The sequence below is a fragment of the Theropithecus gelada genome, chromosome 1 (genome assembly GCF_003255815.1).
Source record: "Theropithecus gelada isolate Dixy chromosome 1, Tgel_1.0, whole genome shotgun sequence".
Lineage (NCBI taxonomy): Eukaryota > Metazoa > Chordata > Mammalia > Primates > Cercopithecidae > Theropithecus > Theropithecus gelada.
The window spans coordinates 93,961,411-93,979,273 of record NC_037668.1 but is presented as its reverse complement, the minus strand read 5'-3'; the positions used below and the strand labels follow the sequence as shown (position 1 = coordinate 93,979,273).

Below are 17,863 nucleotides of genomic sequence, written 5' to 3'. Positions count from 1 at the left end.
TCCGGCACTCCCCAGTGAGATGAACCCAGTACCTCAGTTGAAAATGCAGAAATCACCGGTCTTCTGTGTCGCTCGCGCTGGGAGTTGGAGACTGGAGCTGTTCCTATTCGGCCATCTTGCTCCGCCCCCTCCCAAATTTTCTTAAGAAGCAGTTATGTCCAACATCAAATAAATACCAACAAAGAATGAAGCCTTTAAGGTGGCAAATATCAGCATTAGAACAGGCTGTTTCTTCTCAAGTGAACATCTTGAATACATGCTATTTAGACTTCGATATAAATGCAACCTAATGGTCAGAGGAAAATCACATTCTCCTCAAATTGTACATTTTATGATTCTAAAGAGATGATGGCAACAGCTCTGTTGTTAATTTTTTAAAAATTCAATATAATGAAAATTACACAAATACAGGATTATTTTCAGGGAACAAAAATGAAATAGTGTTCCTTTGGAAAAATCTCCAATGAGAGCTATTTTATGACACGGTATCTCCCTGGAGACTGGTTATGGAATTTTCTTGCAGAAAACATTTTATGTGATAAAAATGGAATGCATTTGTTTCCTTGGAAACAAACCCTTTCACCTTGATTGCACAGAATTTGAAGAAAATTTAGTAATTAAACCCAGAATCTACCTATGTTAAACTAGTGAGATTTTCAAACATATGATATTATTAGAAATAATGCTCAATAAAACCCACTTACATCTGTTGAGGTCAGACATATAAACTTTACATGATTTAAAGTATAGACATCCAGCATTCTAAAGACTGAAATAGAATTACCTAAGAACTCTTACAGTTTAGCTTAGAAAATCCCCCAATCAAAGTCACATGCAGACTAAAATAATCTTCTCAGTCATAAAGAAGAAACTGAGAAAGACATAATTGGAGTAATAAAAATGTTAGTTATTAGAAAGTTCATAATGAAAAAGTCAACACTATGATGTCAGTAATCCTGAGCCAATAACATCTCCTGGGGATAAAAGAACGTTTTCTAAATTAAAAGGAAATTGTTTTCTTTGCTAATGAGGGACTGTATAGCCCTACACCTTTTTATACCCCAGAATCAACTTCCTGAATATACTTGAGAAATTGCATGCTTTGTGTTTTGTGTTATATACTATTTTTAGGGTAAAGATGTAAACAGAGGTAGAGCACAAGACAGATTAAGACTAATTCTGACATTAGTTAAGACTAATCTATAACTAAATTATGTATTTTATTTAAATTCTACACTTTAGTACTAGAATAAAGACGTTACAGAAATACAACCATCTTTTTCTCTTTGTTTCAAATTTCCTTTAACACAATGATTTGGATCACCTTTCAACATTATATGCCCTTTATTAAAAGTTCAAATCAGTTAGAAATATCCCTAACGTGTAAAGACAATTATTTATATTATTTTTATTTTGAAAATATTTTAAACTTACAAAAAAGGTACAGAAAGAGTAGAGAGTTGCTGTGTGCCATTCAGCCAGCTCCCCTATTGTTTCTCCTAAGGTACACAGAGCCATACCTTCATGCAAGATGTATTCATAGTGTATATTCATAGGACAATCTTAAAAACTAAGGAATTGTCATAGTACAATACTACTAACTAAACTGCAGTCTTTATTGGTATTTTACCAGTTTTTCCAGTAATGGCTTTTGTCTGTTCCATGATCCAATCCAGTATCTCATATTCCATTTAGTTTTTTAATTGCCTTATTTATCTTCAGTCTATGATAGTTCCCCCCTCTTTCTTTGTCTTTCATGATCTTGATGTTTTTAAAGAGAACAGATTAGTCATTTTGTAGAATGTCCTTGTAAGTGATGCACCCTTGAAGTATATCCTGTGAGGTAAAAGCTGATGCCCACCTGTCTTATTACTGTTGATATTAAACATATCACCTTGTTAAGGTGAAATCTACCTGGTGTCTCCACTACAAAATTAGTATTATTGCTTTTGTAATTAAAAGTATCTTGAAATGAACACTTTACTACTATAGACATATCTGTCATTTCTCAAACTTTCACCAAGAATTTTATCATTCACTGGTGGATCTTGCCCGCAACTATTATTACTGCTGGGTTCTATTGGCAACTTTTTATTTCTCTAATTCCCTCTATATTTATTTATTAACTGAAATTCTTCTAAAAGGAGAAGCTTTAAGGACAGTTTTGCTTGTTGGTTTACTTTGAAAATAAATCATCATTTTACTTTTTGTTATAGGTTTTCTGAAATATATATATGTTTTAGGTCAAAGTTTTCATCTTAATAAGGCAGGGCTGGGATGAGTTAATGGCATCATGGACCAAGAAGTTTAAAGTTTAAAAAAGTATAGGGGTTACATAGAGTAAACACTATAGTGAAAGCTTCTACCTCTGACACAATTTATTTGTATTTGATATTAGTAATATCAGAAGCTTATTAGAAAGTTATCATCTTGATTATTTTGTTAGTTAGAAACTGACCTTTGTTTTCACGTTCCAACTCAAATATCTCTTTTCAAAATATTTCTCTGACTTATTCTGCAAAGTAATTAATTCATTCCTTTTTATTGTCCCTTAGTCACTAAGGGACAATAAAAATTATATTTGAGGCTGGGCGCAGTAGCTCACGCCTGTAATCCTAGCACTTTGGGAGGCTGAGGCGGGCAGATCACGAGGTCAGGAGATTGAGACCATCCTGGCTAACACAGTGAAACCCCATCTCTACTAAAAATACAAAAAATTAGCCGGGCATGGTGGCAGGAGCCTGAGGCTGAGGCAGGAGAATGGCGTGAACCCGGGAGGCGGAGCTTGCAGTGAGCCGAGATTGCGCCACTGCACTCCAGCCTGAGTGAGACTCTCTCTAAAATAAAATAAATTAAAAAAAAAAAAACCTGATATTTGCTACGCTTATTACATTGTGTTTCAACTGCTGACACCTCTTTCTCTCTTTCCCTTTCTCCTCTCCTCCTTAGACTATAAGCTCCTTGAGATCAGCCACCTCATCTGACCTATCCCTGAACTTTTATCACTTAACAACACACTATTGGGTGGGTGCCGTGGCTCACGCCTGTAATCCCAACACTTTGGGAGGCCAAGGCGGGTGGATCACCTGAGGTCAGGAATTCGAGACCAACCTGACCAACGTGGAGAAACCCCGTCTCTACTAAAACTACAAAAATTAGCTGGGCATGGTGGCTGGCGCTTGTAATCCCAGTGAGGCAGGAGCATCGCTTGAACCTTGGAGACGGAAGTTGCAGTGAGCTGAGATCACACCACTGCACTCCAGCCTCGGGGACAGAGCAAGACTCCATCTCAAAAAAAAAAAAAAGAAAAGAAAAAAAAAAAGAAATGTAATAGTATGGGCCATCATGAATTGCAAAATGACTAGTTCAACCATTTAGAGATACAGGAAAGAAATATCGGTAAGGACTAAATTGAGACAACGTCTGAAAAAAAACAAGATGAAAAAAATAAAGTAAGGTAATTATGCCACTTAAAGCACACAGATGGCCAAAGTCTATCCCGGCAGCTCAGAGTGCAAGGTGAGAACCAGCCCTGGACAGGCTGCCGTTCCATCACAGGGTGCTCGCGCGCGCGCGCGCACACACACACACACACACACGCACCTCGTTCAGGCTAGGACCACTTAGAGACGCCAATTCACTTAAGGAGCATATCTTTGGGATGTGGGAGGAAACTGGAGTACTGGGAGAAAACCCACGCAAACACAAGGAGAACGTAAATTGCACCCAGACAGTGGCTTGAGCCAGGAATTAACTTTTTTTTTCCCTCATTGATGTTATGAGGAAACAACACTGAACAAAACTGCATTACTAGAGGACCTGCTGTACCTATCTTCAGTGAGCTCAATCTAGTGAATATTCAAAATATTACAGGCAAAATATGGGGGATGATATATTGAAAGAGTCTAGTTCAGCCATTAAAAAGTCACGCGGTCATAGCAAAAGTATTTTGCCTTTCTGTGTTTCAGTTTCCCCATCAAAACAACTGATTAGATGATCCATAAAGTCATTTTCAAAAATAACACATTCTGTCATTCTAACATCTACTTGGATGTTGCCAAAATAGGAGCATGGCAGACTCTTTTCAAAGTGTCCAATTGAATAATTTATAAGCAAGTACTTGTGTTCTTTCTAGAACCAGAATTTTTATATTTTATCTAATTTGCATCAGTGTAAAATTAGATCCTGTGTCGTATCACTGTCAATCTGCTAGCTCTTCAGAACTAACAAAGGAGAATGATCATTTTCCACTTCAAGCTAACAGTAAGCATTTTTTTTGGTGTCTTCCCGACTCCCCTGGAATTACATTTATGCATTATGCCAGTCCCGCTTCACTCACACTGATGTTCTTAAGCACATCGCCTCTCATGAGACAAATCCATAACCTGAGAAATAAAATTAAATGCTTAATGGCACCACACAGACATTTCAGTGCAGAACAGTTTTCTTTAAACTTGCTAAACCTTGCATTTGCTTTGCTTTTTGTATTTCCAAAGAGCTTTCTCATTAATCACTTTGTATACGGGAACATCTTAAAAACTTTTATGAGCTGAACAAAAGTTATGTATTGTTATTATCATTATTGTGATATGATAACCTATGGAAGTGGACAGGGAGAGCAAGAATCTTTAATCCAGTGTACAGGTCAAGTAAAAAAGCCACTGGTAGGCTAAGGGATTTAACGATCACAAGTACTGTGAGTAAATTCATTCTTGTAGGTATTTTGAAAAGCATTTGCTCTTGGCCTAAAGGCACTCACAATTTAGTAGATGCATCTAAACATAATTAATTTGTTTTTATTTGATGAATTGAGGGTAAGAAGGGTGAAAGTGTCTGTGATGATTATTTAAGGGCAATATTTGCCAGTTTAACAGAAGCAGAATAATATTAAAGACTTTTTTAAAAAAAGAAAAATAAAAGAATAAGAGAGGGAGGGAAGGAGGGAAGGAAAGAAGGAGAAAAGGAGGGACGGGAGGAGGGAGGAAGGAGAGAGGGAATGACAAAGGAAGAAAGGCAGGTAGGAATTCTCCAGTCCCACCTATATCCTAACACCTCACTTGAAAAATCAAATTGAGAAAGTATAATTCAAATATCTGAAAGTACTGATGAAAATAAGTGTTTTAGGAAGCAAGTTGTACAGATACAAAAGCTACTGTGGATGGATAACCTTCAAAATGCTGTCAAGAAAGTTACATTTGTGCACTTTTGCCAAAACTATTAGAATCTCACTTATCATACATGTTGCACTCAGTTATTAGAAAAGACATAAAGCAAGCCATTTTCTCTTGTTAAAATCATTGTCTTCAAAAAAAGGCATCAAAATTTCATGGGTCTACCTATTTCAAGTAAAATATGCTTACTAGCGTGTGGAAAAATACTGACCTTTCCAAATGTCAAAATATGATAGACTGGATGCACCCAATAAAGGAAAAAGAAAAGAGAAACAGATAAACGGTCAAAATATAGAGCTCTTGAAAAAAATCCTGGCCAGGCATAGTGGCTCACACCTGTAATCCCAGCACTTTGGGAGGCCGAGGCAGACAGATCACCCGAGGTCAGGAGTTCAAGACCGGCCTGGTCAAAACGGTGAAACCCCGCCACTACCAAAAATACAAAAATTAGCCAGGTATGGTGGCAGGCACCTGTAATCCCAGATACTTGGGTGGCTGAGGCAAGAAAACCACCTGAACCTGGGAAGCAGAAGTTGCAGTGAGCTGAGATCTCGCCACTGCACTCCAACCTAGGCACCAGGAGGAAAACTCTGTCTCAAAAAAAAAAAGGAAAGATAAAAGAAAAAATACTAAAGAAACTCAAGACCCTCTGACTCCTTATACATAAAATATGTCATGTTCCTCTATCTCAATCAGCAAATAGAAGAAGGCATCTACGATATGGCCATATTCTTCTAAAAGTGGTCTTATGGTTACATATATAAAATTAACCCACTTATCAGTCAGAGTCCAATAATACATTTAACAAATTATATGGATCTAAGTTGTGGATTATATATGTTGTTCCATAATAACAAAAAATCTTTTTAATATCAGAATATATCTCTTGGGTCTAAAATTAAACAAAGAACAATTACAGTGTATTTTTCCACACAATTTTAAAAGAACCCAAAGTCAATGAGGATAAATGTGAAAAAAGCAGCAGATACAATAACAATAAAAACAGATAACACTTACTGAGCACTTAACATGTGCCTGGCACATGGTCTGAGTGTTTTACATGTGTTAACACACGAATATTCTCAATATTCTTATGCAGTAGTTATTATCATGATCCCATTTTGCAGATGGAAAAATGGATGCTCAAAGAAGCTAAGTAGCTATTTCAGGGTTCTACAATCAGTCAGTAGCGTAGAATTACAGCCTTGGCCATGTGACTTCAAAGTTGTTGCTCTTAACTGCTTTATTAGAAAGATAAGAAGGAAGCAGTGGGGGAGAAAGGAGAAAGGAAGGAGGGAAGGAGGAAAGGAAGAAAAAGGAGAAAGGAAGAAAGACAGGGACGGAAGGAGACAGTGAGTGATATGAGGGAGAAAGAAGTAGAGAAAGTTGAGAGGGTGAAAAGGAGAAAGAAAAAATGTGAAAGAAAATGTTTTACCTGACTCAAGTTTCAAAATGACAAATAAGTTTGCTCAATGAACAGCTAATAAGTTATTGAGCATACTTCTGTGAAGGATGCTAATATGCTCCTATTAGAAAGCTGGGATAGACGAAGTTATAGCAGAGATAAGGATGCTGTGTTGCTGTTTTAGAACGTACTGTCAAGAACTGTATTGGGCCGCTTTCCTTAAAAATTGCTACTCCTACCAGAATGAAGAAAATTAAAAAGAAAGGTTTTCTACCTTGAAACTCAAAGTAGATGCAAACATAAAATGGCCATTTTTCTTTCTGAACAACAGAAGTGAGGTACATCCTTCTTGTCTAGTTCTTACTCACAGACAAAGAATAAACGTAGTTCCTCCAGGAAGGAGGAGCTGCCTAAACTCCTTACACCTGATGTTCGTGCCATGGTTAGATGGTTCTAAATTATCCCCTCTGGCTCATTTCCCATAATTTCCCGAACTATTTTTTTATGGGATTACATGGGTCTGAAATAGACTTCTCTGGATCTCTGAGGCTCTTCTGAGGTTTAACCTTGTAAATGCTCCTTCATCTCTCTGGATGAATTTTGCTACTTGTAAAATGAAATTGAAGAAGAGTATACATAGAGATGAAGAAGGGGATATGTTAAAAGAGATGACATTAGCTGTTCCTGTGAGAATCCAGGAAGGCTTCCTCAAAGTGGTAACATTTGAGGTGATTTTGAAAAAAAATGGTTTAGGAATTCACCAAGAAACAAGAAAGAGGGAATGAGCCTTCCAGGCAAAGAAAAATGCATATGCAAAAGTAGAGAGGAAAGAAAAAATACGGTACATTAGGAACAGGAAGGACTGTATTTACTCAATTATTAAATGCTGCCAACTCTAAAATTACCCCATACCTGCCTACTCAATGCTCATATTTCCTCATGTTGGAGCAAATCCTACCATTCTTCCAAGTCTCAGCTAAAATGTCCCCTACTACCACTGCAAAATTCCCGATGGCCCCAGTCAGAAGTGCTCGATCCTTCCCCTGAATTATCCTCATACCATGCCTGCATTTGTCTTCAGACTTTTCACTTTCTTCTTGAATCCTTTACCTGCCTGACTCCATGTCTTACTTCCTCAGAGGGGATAGTAACCCCCTGAGGCAGCACTACTTTCTGATCTATCTTTGAGGACCTCATGGTACCAAAAGATTGATTTTTACAGAGTGGACAAAAACATTTTAAGTACATACCTGTTTAGTGTCCACAATGTACAAGACACTATGGGGACACATCTGTAATCATTAAAGGGCATATACATTTATAGATATATAATGTACTGTGATATAACATGTGAGACATATAAAATGACTTAAATTCTGTACTCCCAGAGAAAATAGTATGGAAATAAATAGTTCTCATTATAATGTCCACAGAGGTCCCAAAGTCAAATGCCTGTGGGGCCCATGGAGATAGCATTCATGAGAGAAGCCAGAATTGGAGCTGGTGAAGGGAGAATAGAGAGGGGTAGAGGCAGTGGTACAATAGACAGTGCAGACATTTTCAAAGGCAACCACCTTTCAACAGAAATGAGCTGGAAATAATCATTGTTACTGTGTGGGAATCCTGGCCTGCTATGCCAGAAATTCAGATTTTGATGTGAAATCTTACAATTTTCATCTTGGCACTAACTTTTTAATTAAAAAAATAAAAAATGGTACAGGCAAATAAAGCCGATTTGTGTACTGAGTCCAGATTGTGATCTCTGGTGTAAAATATCTGGCCTGAAACTTTCAGGAGATATGATGGAAAGAAGGGGTCAGAGATCCATGATGTATGAGACACAGCAAGTCTTTCCTCTAATTCTTGCCATCACTACTGGGCAGGAGGAGAATGTACTTCAGTTAAATTTCCCCAGGAGACCAGAGAAGGGTGAGCTACTCCTAGCCATACCCCATCCAAACCAAGGGTCTAGGTCAAGGAATCAAAGACGAAGTGGGAAGAGAGGCACAGCTGCAGAACCAGTTTATCAAACTTCTAGAGAGATTAGGGAAGTTTAGAGCTGGAGATCATGTTATCTAGATCCTTCATTTTGGAAACAAGGAGCTGACATTTGAAAAGGTGACACAGAGATGAAAGCAAATTAGTGACTGTATTCGTTTCTGAAGGCTGTTGTAAAAAAGTACCACAAACTGAGCGGCTTAAACAACATAAATATGTTGTCTCACAGTTGTGGAGGTTAGAAGTCTGACATCAAGGTGTCAGCAGGGTTCATCCCCTTTGAGGGATATAAGGGAGAATCTTTGTTCCATGCCTCTCTCTAAGCTTCTGGTAGCCTCACCTCAGAGGTTCCATGGCTTATAGATGGCATTCTCATTGTGTCTTCATGTTGTCTTCCCTCTGAGCATATCTGTCCCGAGGTCCAAATTCTCTCTTTTTTAAAAGATACCAGACATATTATATTAGAGCCCACCCTAATTGCCTCATCTTAATTTGATTATCTGCAAAGACCCTTATTTCTGAATAAGGTGACATTCACTAGGAGTTAGGACATCAATAACTTTTGGGGAAAACACAATTTAACCCAGAACAGTGACAATGTCCACAATCCAAAACTCTTGCAGAGCTTCCTCTGCTAATTGGAAATCCCAGCAGAAGCTCGTGCCAGGAAAACAGAACTGGGAATTGTGGCACTAACATCAGTTATTGGCAGAGTCCTGGAACACAGGACTGCTTTTCTATTATGGTTTATAGAGAATGCTAGAGACAATATTATTTCTCCTGCGAAATTAATACACGCACTTCTTTTCTCTCTACAGTCTGAAGATACGCTCCATTACCCATACATGTTGCCAGCTGCGCAGGCAGCTTCTCTGTGTTCTACTCCATAATAATGGCCTTAAAAGGTCAGACCCTACCTGATTCTACAAGACTCAATGTAACAAGTGTCTGTGTACAACTGCACTCTGGCCAAAATCACAGTGGAAAACACACCACTGAATATACAAATTATGTGGTAAAGAGGTCTTCCGGAAGCATCTCTCAAAATGAACTTCTGACCTCTTTACTCCTCTATTTCCTCCGAAAACACCTTTGAAATTCAACCAAAATTGAGACTAAGCCACATGACCCAGGTGGCCACATGGAGATTACATGGGTCAGAAATAGACTCCTCTGAATCTCTGAGGCTCTTCTGATGTTTAACCTTGTAAACGCTCCTTCATCTCTCTGGATGAATTTTGCTACTTGTAAAATGAAATTGAAGAAGAGTGTACATAGAGATGAAGAAGGGGATATGTTAAAAGAGATGCCGTTAGCTGTTCCTGTGAGAATCCAGGAAGGCTTCTTCAAAGTAGTAACATTTGAGGTGATTTTGAAAAAAAAATGGTTTAGGAATTCACCAAGAAACAAGAAAGAGGTAATGAGCCTTCCAGGCAAAGAAAAATGCTTATGCAAAAGTAGAGAGGAAAGAAAAAATAGGGCACATTAGTAACAGGAAGGACTGCATTTACTCAATTATTAAATGCTGCCAACTCTAAGACAATCTGTCAATGAAATAATAGGGTTTGGATTTTTAAGAAAAAGAAGCAATCATATCTTATCTGTACATATCCATTTTCATATGCATCCTCCTTTTAAGTAATGATGACATATAGAAAAGAAAAATGTCCCAGAATCAAAGAAAAATCAGATGAGCTGATATATTCCATTCAGCTCTAATATTTTATAAGTTGATGGGCTGCCAGGATCCCAGAAACTACTTCAGTTTATCAGTGAAAAATTGAGTACTCACTATGGATAAAGCTATATGCTGGGTATTATGAGGAAGGTACAAAAATATTTTAGAAATAACTGTAGCCCTGGAAACTTAGAAAAAAACCTAGATAAAAGCTGTGTCTGTTTCTACCACATCTCTTCCAACTGCACTCAAGCACAATATTACATCCACCAGTATTAAAGGTTACCTTCCCAGATAATTTCTATAATTATGGCTTGTGAAGGTCTTCTGGACTCCCAGTTCTTTTAATGACACTTCTAAACCAGTGGCACAACAGAGTGTTCGCTTATAAACAGTTGTGAAGAGGGTGGGAAGTAATTTCTCATTAACACTCACGTATCTCGGCCCATGAATTTGATTTAAGAAAATCTCTATAAGATCATCAGGTTTTTTTTTTTTTTTTGGCAACTAGTAAGAGTTTTCTTGAGAAAACAAAGTGATGGAATATAGCTTGAGCCACTGGAATTGTGTATAATCTACAATCTACTTATCTGTGCTGCAGTCCACATTCAATAATTTTCCCGAACGACTGTTTTACTTTATCCACCGGTAATTGTCTCCCTCTCCTCGTTAGATATTTAAAAAATAAAAAATGGAATTTTCGAGAAAGCAATCAATACACAATGATGAAGAAAAGGGTATGGGGCAGTCACCGGCACTTTGGAAGACCAACGCCAGATGGAGGGGTGGCAAATAATGAGGGCAGGCAGAGATGGACTTAGCCAGGTGACATCCTGGGGCTGTAGCTGGAAAGGGAACCAGAATGAACCCTTGCCTAGAAGTCTTTATATATGCCAGGTGTGGTGGCTCACCCATGTAATCCTAGCACTTTGGGAGGCTGAGGCTGGAGGATTGCTTGAGCCCAGGAGTTGGAGATCAGCCTGGGCAACATGACAAAACCCCATCTCTACAAAAAAAAAAAAAAAAAATACAAAGATTAGCCGGGTGTGGTGTCACATGCCTGTAATCCCAGCTACTCTGTAGGTTGAGGTGGCAGGATAGCTTGAGCCCAGAAGGTTAAGGCTACAGTGAGCTGTGATTGTGCAACTGCACTCCAGCCTGGGTGACAGAGCAAGATCTTGTATGGGGCGGCTGGCGGGGGGAGTCTTTATACTGACCTCTGGATATTGACACCCTCAGTCTAATCTTTAGACAAAAAAAGTGGAAGAATTCTAAAGAATGTGACTATACTGTATGATGAAACAGAAGCATTGCTGCCTTCCAGGACGTGTGTGGTGGGGGTTAGGGGGAGGAGGGGAGCCCAGCACAAAGTACCTAGTTGAATGCCCTGTCTGCTTTGTCTGTCTCATTATGCTAAAGCTAGGGTTACCCTTGAACACAGAGGTCTGAACCAGCTTTTCTATGGACTCTTTCTTAAATACAAACAATCAAGAATCATCAGACATTTGAGGAAAGCCTAAAACATGAGAGAGACTTAGATTTAAAAAACAAACAAACAAACAAACAAACAAAAACAGAAATAGAGATAATTTGACAAGGTTTTTCAAAATCTGGGTATGCCCATGCAAGAGAACATCAACTTCAAGAAGCGTCTCAGCAGAGAAGTAGGTTAAGAACAAACTGCTCTTCTAATGTTTGTTCTAATCCTCTAAGCTTTCTGTCTTCCACACATTGGATAAGCATTCTGTCAACTATGCTTAAGGAGTGCTAGAACTTCACTAATGCAATCAAGAAATATAACAGAAATAGAATGTTGCCAATGCTAAAACTGCAAGATAAAGTATTATATATAAAGAAAGAAGGAGGATTACATACAAAGTCATAGAAAAATAGGAGTCAAATAAGTTGACTTGGCAATATTAATTTAGAATATCCAGAAGACCTTGAATCTATAGGACATCAGAATTTAAACAAAAGAGCATTATCATCAAAACAAGGACATTTTATCAAGATTCTTCACACCTTAAGCAAAATATACCAACATTGTCAACTATTTCCACTCGAATTCTAGCTCTTCAGCTCTTTAATTAGTTAGTCCACCCAACTAATTGAAAAAGAGGAACGAGTTTTCAGACAGCAAATGTGCCCAATGGGAAGCCCCCATAGTCTGGCATTCTATATTGTATGTGAGACAGTTTCATGTTCGATTAACATATTATCAATTTCCTAGGGTCTGTGTAACTTTTATGCAAGGTTAAGATCAAATTATGGATCTCAATGCTTGATGAAGTCATAAAAATAATGCTCTTCTGGATTGTCCTGGCTGGGCAGAAAGGTAGTTCCTTGCCTGGCATAACCCTCTGTATTTAGTGTGCATTTCTCGATCATAGTGAGCCTCAATATTGGCTGCACATTAGAACTATCTGGGGAGTTGTTAAAAAATGCTTATGTTCAGATCAACTCCAGATATTCAGACCAATTTGCTCTGTAGTGGAAACTGGGCATTGGTGTGTTTGAAGCTGACCCAAAAGTAAGCAAGAAAAGAGAACCATTGCTCTGAGGTAAATCATTGAAGGTCAGGAGTTTAAATTAATATTGGGCTGTTGACAGGTCAGTATGAATTGCATCATCCATGTTGAATATTAATATTATATTACCAATAGACATTTAGGCTCCGTGATCACACAATTTCAACAAAGGGAAATTATGGAGAGAAACATTATTACTTAAAAGATAAAATAATTGTTTGATACCTGGAACTTCTCAAGAATAAATTGGGTTGTAAACTCTCTAATTTTGGAAGGTTCTGACACTGAATAAAATTCAACTCCATATTTTTTATATGACTGGGTGCAGTGGCTCATGCCTGTAATCCCAGCCCTTTGGGAGGCTGAGGCAGGTGGATCACTTGAGGTCAGGAGTTCGAGACCAGCCTGGCCACTATGGTGAAATCCTGTCTCTACTAAAAGTACAAAAATTAGCCAGGCGTAGTGACATGTGCCTGTAGTCCCAGCTAGCCGGGAGGCTGAGGCAGGAGAATCGCTTGAACCCAGGAAGCAGAGGTTGCAGTGAGCCAAGATTGTGCCACTGCACTCCACCCTGGACGTCACAACCAGACTCCGTCTCAAAAAAAAGAAAATTGTGGGCTACTATATGCAAGGAGATTAAAAATTAAGAAAGACGTAGTCTATGTTTTCAGAGAGTCTTTAAGGGGTTTCTTTTTATTCTAAGCTTGTATAATTTACACATAAATTATGTTATTTTTTCAGACTAATAATAAAATTCTGAACTAAGCATTAGTACTTTCTGCCTTTTCTTGGATTTCACTTTTATTTGAACATTTATTTTATTATTTGGTGCTTTATATATCTCTTGCTGGCTACAGAACCTTCGGAAACTTAACCACTTTAAACTTTAGTTTCCTCATCTTTGAGAAAGAATTCATGTCTTAGTCTGTTCAGGAAACTATGACAAAATACTATAAACTGAGTAGCTCATAAACAATAGAAATTTATTTATCAGGGTTCTGGAGATTGTAAAGTCCGAGATCAAGGTGCTGGCTAATTTGGTTGCTGGTGAGGGCCTGCTTTCTGGTTCATAGACAGAGCCTCCTTGTTGCGTCCTCACATCGTGGAAGGGCCATGGCAACTCTCTCAGGTCTCTTTTATAAGGACATGAATCCTATTTATGAGAGCTCTGCCTTAATGATCTAATCACTTCCCAAAGGCCTCACCCCTTAATACCATCACAGTGGTGATTAGGTTTTCAACATGTGAATTTTAGGGAGACACAAACATTCAGGCCATAGCAATTCATAATAGCAGAGTCTCAAATAATAAATAGAATCTCAAATGATTAAATGACCTTATGCACATAATGTTCTTAGCACAGAGCCTAGCTAAAGGCAAGCACTTAATAAATGTTTGCTATTATCTATTGACTCTCAAAACAATATATTTGATGCATAATTTATGATGTCTTTTCTTTCTGGTATTACAGTTTAAAGAAACTGAGCTATTTCTAAGAATTCCTCTAACGCCACTGACAAGAATTCTATTAATAGTATATGAAGTAAATATATCTTTGCATATCTTAAAGGAGATATGAAAAGTAAGAAACACCTTACATATGGAATCAGGCTCACTGTTAATCTAGTTACATGTGCCGCCAAGACAGACATCCAATAATACATTTTATAATCAGCTGTCTGATTTTCTTATTTATGTTCTTCATTCTCTTAGAGCAGCTGTATAGCTCAATGATTAAAATTATCTTATTATGGACTAACATAGTGAATATAAAATGCATGTATGAAAATAACAAGATCTTGTATTAGGAAACAATTACAACATAGAGCAGCAACAGCAATTTTGTACTCACTTGTCTTGATGAAAACCATTTATGTTTTATAAATCATTAGATATTTTCAAACTCTGCAAAATAATGTAAATTGATATTTTCCTTCACAAAGTGCTAGTTAAAGTAAAATTTCGGTGACAATTATAATTGTAAATTGATCACAAGCTTTGAAATACCAAATGCAAATAAAGCAGCTCAAAGCACAGGACATCTGGAGCAACCCAGCAATGCAACTTCTAGTTTTATTTCTGCAGTGCAAAATGTTCCAGTTGGGTAAACAGATTAACCTTTTTGGATGCTATTCACACATTTGATTCAAATCCATGGGGAAAAGCACCTTTCAGTACTTGAGAATTCTAAATGCAATTGTGTCTCAAAAACTCAACACCAAGAGAGAAGAGGAACCAAAAAGAAACTTGGTCACTTTAAAGGCTGTCACAGTCACTACAAAGTGCAGTATAATCCCATCGCTTGGGGCAGCACTAGCTTTGGAAGTGGAAGACCCAGTTTTAAGTTCTGTTCTGTATTTACTTTGCGGTATCTTGGGATAGTCATCACATTCCTCTGAGTCTGTTTCCTCCTTTGTAAAGTGGAGAGTTGCTGTGATATTTGCTGATGGATGGACATAAAGCCATTGGTAAACTGAAAAGCACTTTAAGATGATTAAATATGATAAGATGTGGAGGCAATGATGCTAGAGGCACAGAAGGAAAACACAAGCGACACAGGAGAACACAAGTGACAGGAGACATAAAGAGAGACTCAATCTGTATAACAATCAGGCAGCATCAGTGGCAGAGGGTCCTGCAGAGTTAGATATGTCCTCACTGCCTAGCCTGTAATTGTCATCTGTACCTTTGGAAAGCAGCTGGCTCATTGTAGACAATCAGTAAATCTTTCCTTATCTTCTTTCAGCTACTGACCTATGACTTAAATTTTATATTTGTGTTCATGTGGTTACTTAACTAATTAATTCAGTGGTCATTTACCAATGTTCCTAGTCACACTGGTAGAGACGTGACCTCAGTTCTGTCCTCATTATAGTCTGGGGTGAGGCAGATATTCAATCAATAATTTCTCCAAATATATAAATTGTAATAAATGCTCTAAATGAAAAGTACAAAAGCAAGCAATCCAAGAAGATTAAACTTGGAAGAGTTAGAAAAAAAAATTACCTTTTTATTAGTACCTTTATTTTTCAGGAATGTCTTCCTTTTCTCTAAAAATTACTGTAAGCTCATAAGCATGACTCAGTTAGTTACAGTTTTTCTATAATCCTCCCAGCACCTCAGGAGATTCTTTGCCTATAATAAGTACTCAATGCATATAAATTAATCAACTTTTTATATACATTGCTCTTTGGTAATTTTGTTCATCTTCATCCTTGAATAAAATGCAAAGGTTCTAAAATGGCAGAGCTCCAGATTCATTTAGATTCATAAATTGTGGGTTTCCAATATAAAACATTTAGTCTTGCCAAAGAACCTGGTACCATTTAGTTGCTTCATTATTAAGAAACAATGATTATAGTGAACCCTGGCATTGTTTCTTTTTGGTAAGAAACCATAACCAGACAAGATAAAAATACATAATCAAAAGAAGTATGACTCCTTCTAATCAACTACAGATCAGGCCAAAATAGATGGATCTTACAGAACGTATCACTGGTAGATCCATGGCCAGTGAGAAAGCTGAAAACCAGTTGAGGACAGTACCTTTCTTCTCTAAGCATCACTCTACATGTAATCACACCTGCAAACATTTTTGTGACATGAAAAAGGCCCCCGACTATAATGAGTATGACTAGTCAACATCTGTTAGACAATAAACAATTATACTCAGTTGGAGCTGAAAAGACAAAAAAAGAAAAAAAAGACATGATTTAAGAACATGTTTTGAGATACTTTAGTGGCAGCAGAAAAAAACTAACCATATAAAGAAGACTCAGTCTGATAGATTTTCCAGCAGCTGCTCCTTGCATTTGTTGGTTCCATTGTGCTGGATATCATCTGTTTGATCTCTCTATATGCATTCTCCAAAGGGCTGACCTACCTGACTGATATCACAGAGCTCTCTTGCCCCAGCTTCTTGCCTTCAGTCAGTGGGGAGGAGAGGCTGGATGGGGGAGGAGCTTGTTCTCCAGGACTCTTTCCTGAATGGAGCCTATGGGCCAACTGAAAGGCTCATCTGCTCTAAGACTGCTGTCTCCACCTATTCTTGCATATAACTCCTGCCTTCCCTCTTCTTTGAGACTTAGGGAAAGCAATGGTACTACCATTTCTAACTTGGGCAACTGAACTATCTTTTGTGCCTTCCTTTACACACCTTTGTAAATTACTCTCTGTATACATCTCCTAAAATTATCCTAATTTGAGAATGCCATCTGTTTCCTGCTAGGAATATATATGTGTGTGTGTGTGTGTGTGTGTGTGTGTGTATGTATATATAGATATATATAATTTTGGATGAGAATTCACAGATAATAGTATACTCACCTCAGTTTGTAGGTGAAGAAAGGAAAAGATGCTTGCTCAAAGTGACAAAGCTAGTGTCAAAACCAGTGCCAGTGGTTCTCAAAACGTGATCCCTAGACCAGCAGCAATAGCATCACTAGGTAATGTACTAGAAATGCAAATTTTCAGGCTGTAGGGATAAGATCGACTACTGGATGAGAAACTCTAGGGTAGGGCACAGTAACTTTAACAAGCCCTTTAGGTAGGTGATTCTGATGCACACTAAAGTTTCATAACTACTCTTTTAGGGTAGCATTCAATATCAAAGGAATGAGGTACAGGAAAAAAAGTTCATTAATTTGGACTATTAAGGGAGATAGTTCATTTTAATGGAAGCCTAAGTTAAATAATAGTCTTTAAAAATAGCTACACGTATACCAATATTCATGGCGGCATTATTCACAATAGCAAAAAGGTGGAAACAACCCAAATGTTCACCAACAAATGAATGGATTAAACAAAATGTGGCATATACATACAATGAAATATATTATTGGGCCTTAAAAACAATAAAATTCTAATACATGCTACAACATAGATGAAGCTTGAAGATACTGTGCTGAGGGAAATAAGCCACACACAAAAGGACAATATTCTATGAGTCTACTTATATTAAGTGTCTAGAATAGTCAAGTGTAGAGACAAAATGTAGAATGGTGGTTGCCAGGTACTTAAGGTGGGTGGAAATGTGGAATTATCGTTTAATGGGTAAAGAGTTTCAGTTTGGAAAAATGGAAAA

At 37.6% G+C, this 17,863-nt stretch overlaps 1 protein-coding gene across 5 annotated transcripts in view; it reads right to left on the bottom strand.

Annotated features, from left to right (window-relative positions):
* The window catches only part of PDE4B (phosphodiesterase 4B), a 586,012-nt gene that overhangs the window by 241,037 nt on the left and 327,112 nt on the right, over nucleotides 1-17,863 (bottom strand). The window lies entirely within an intron of this gene.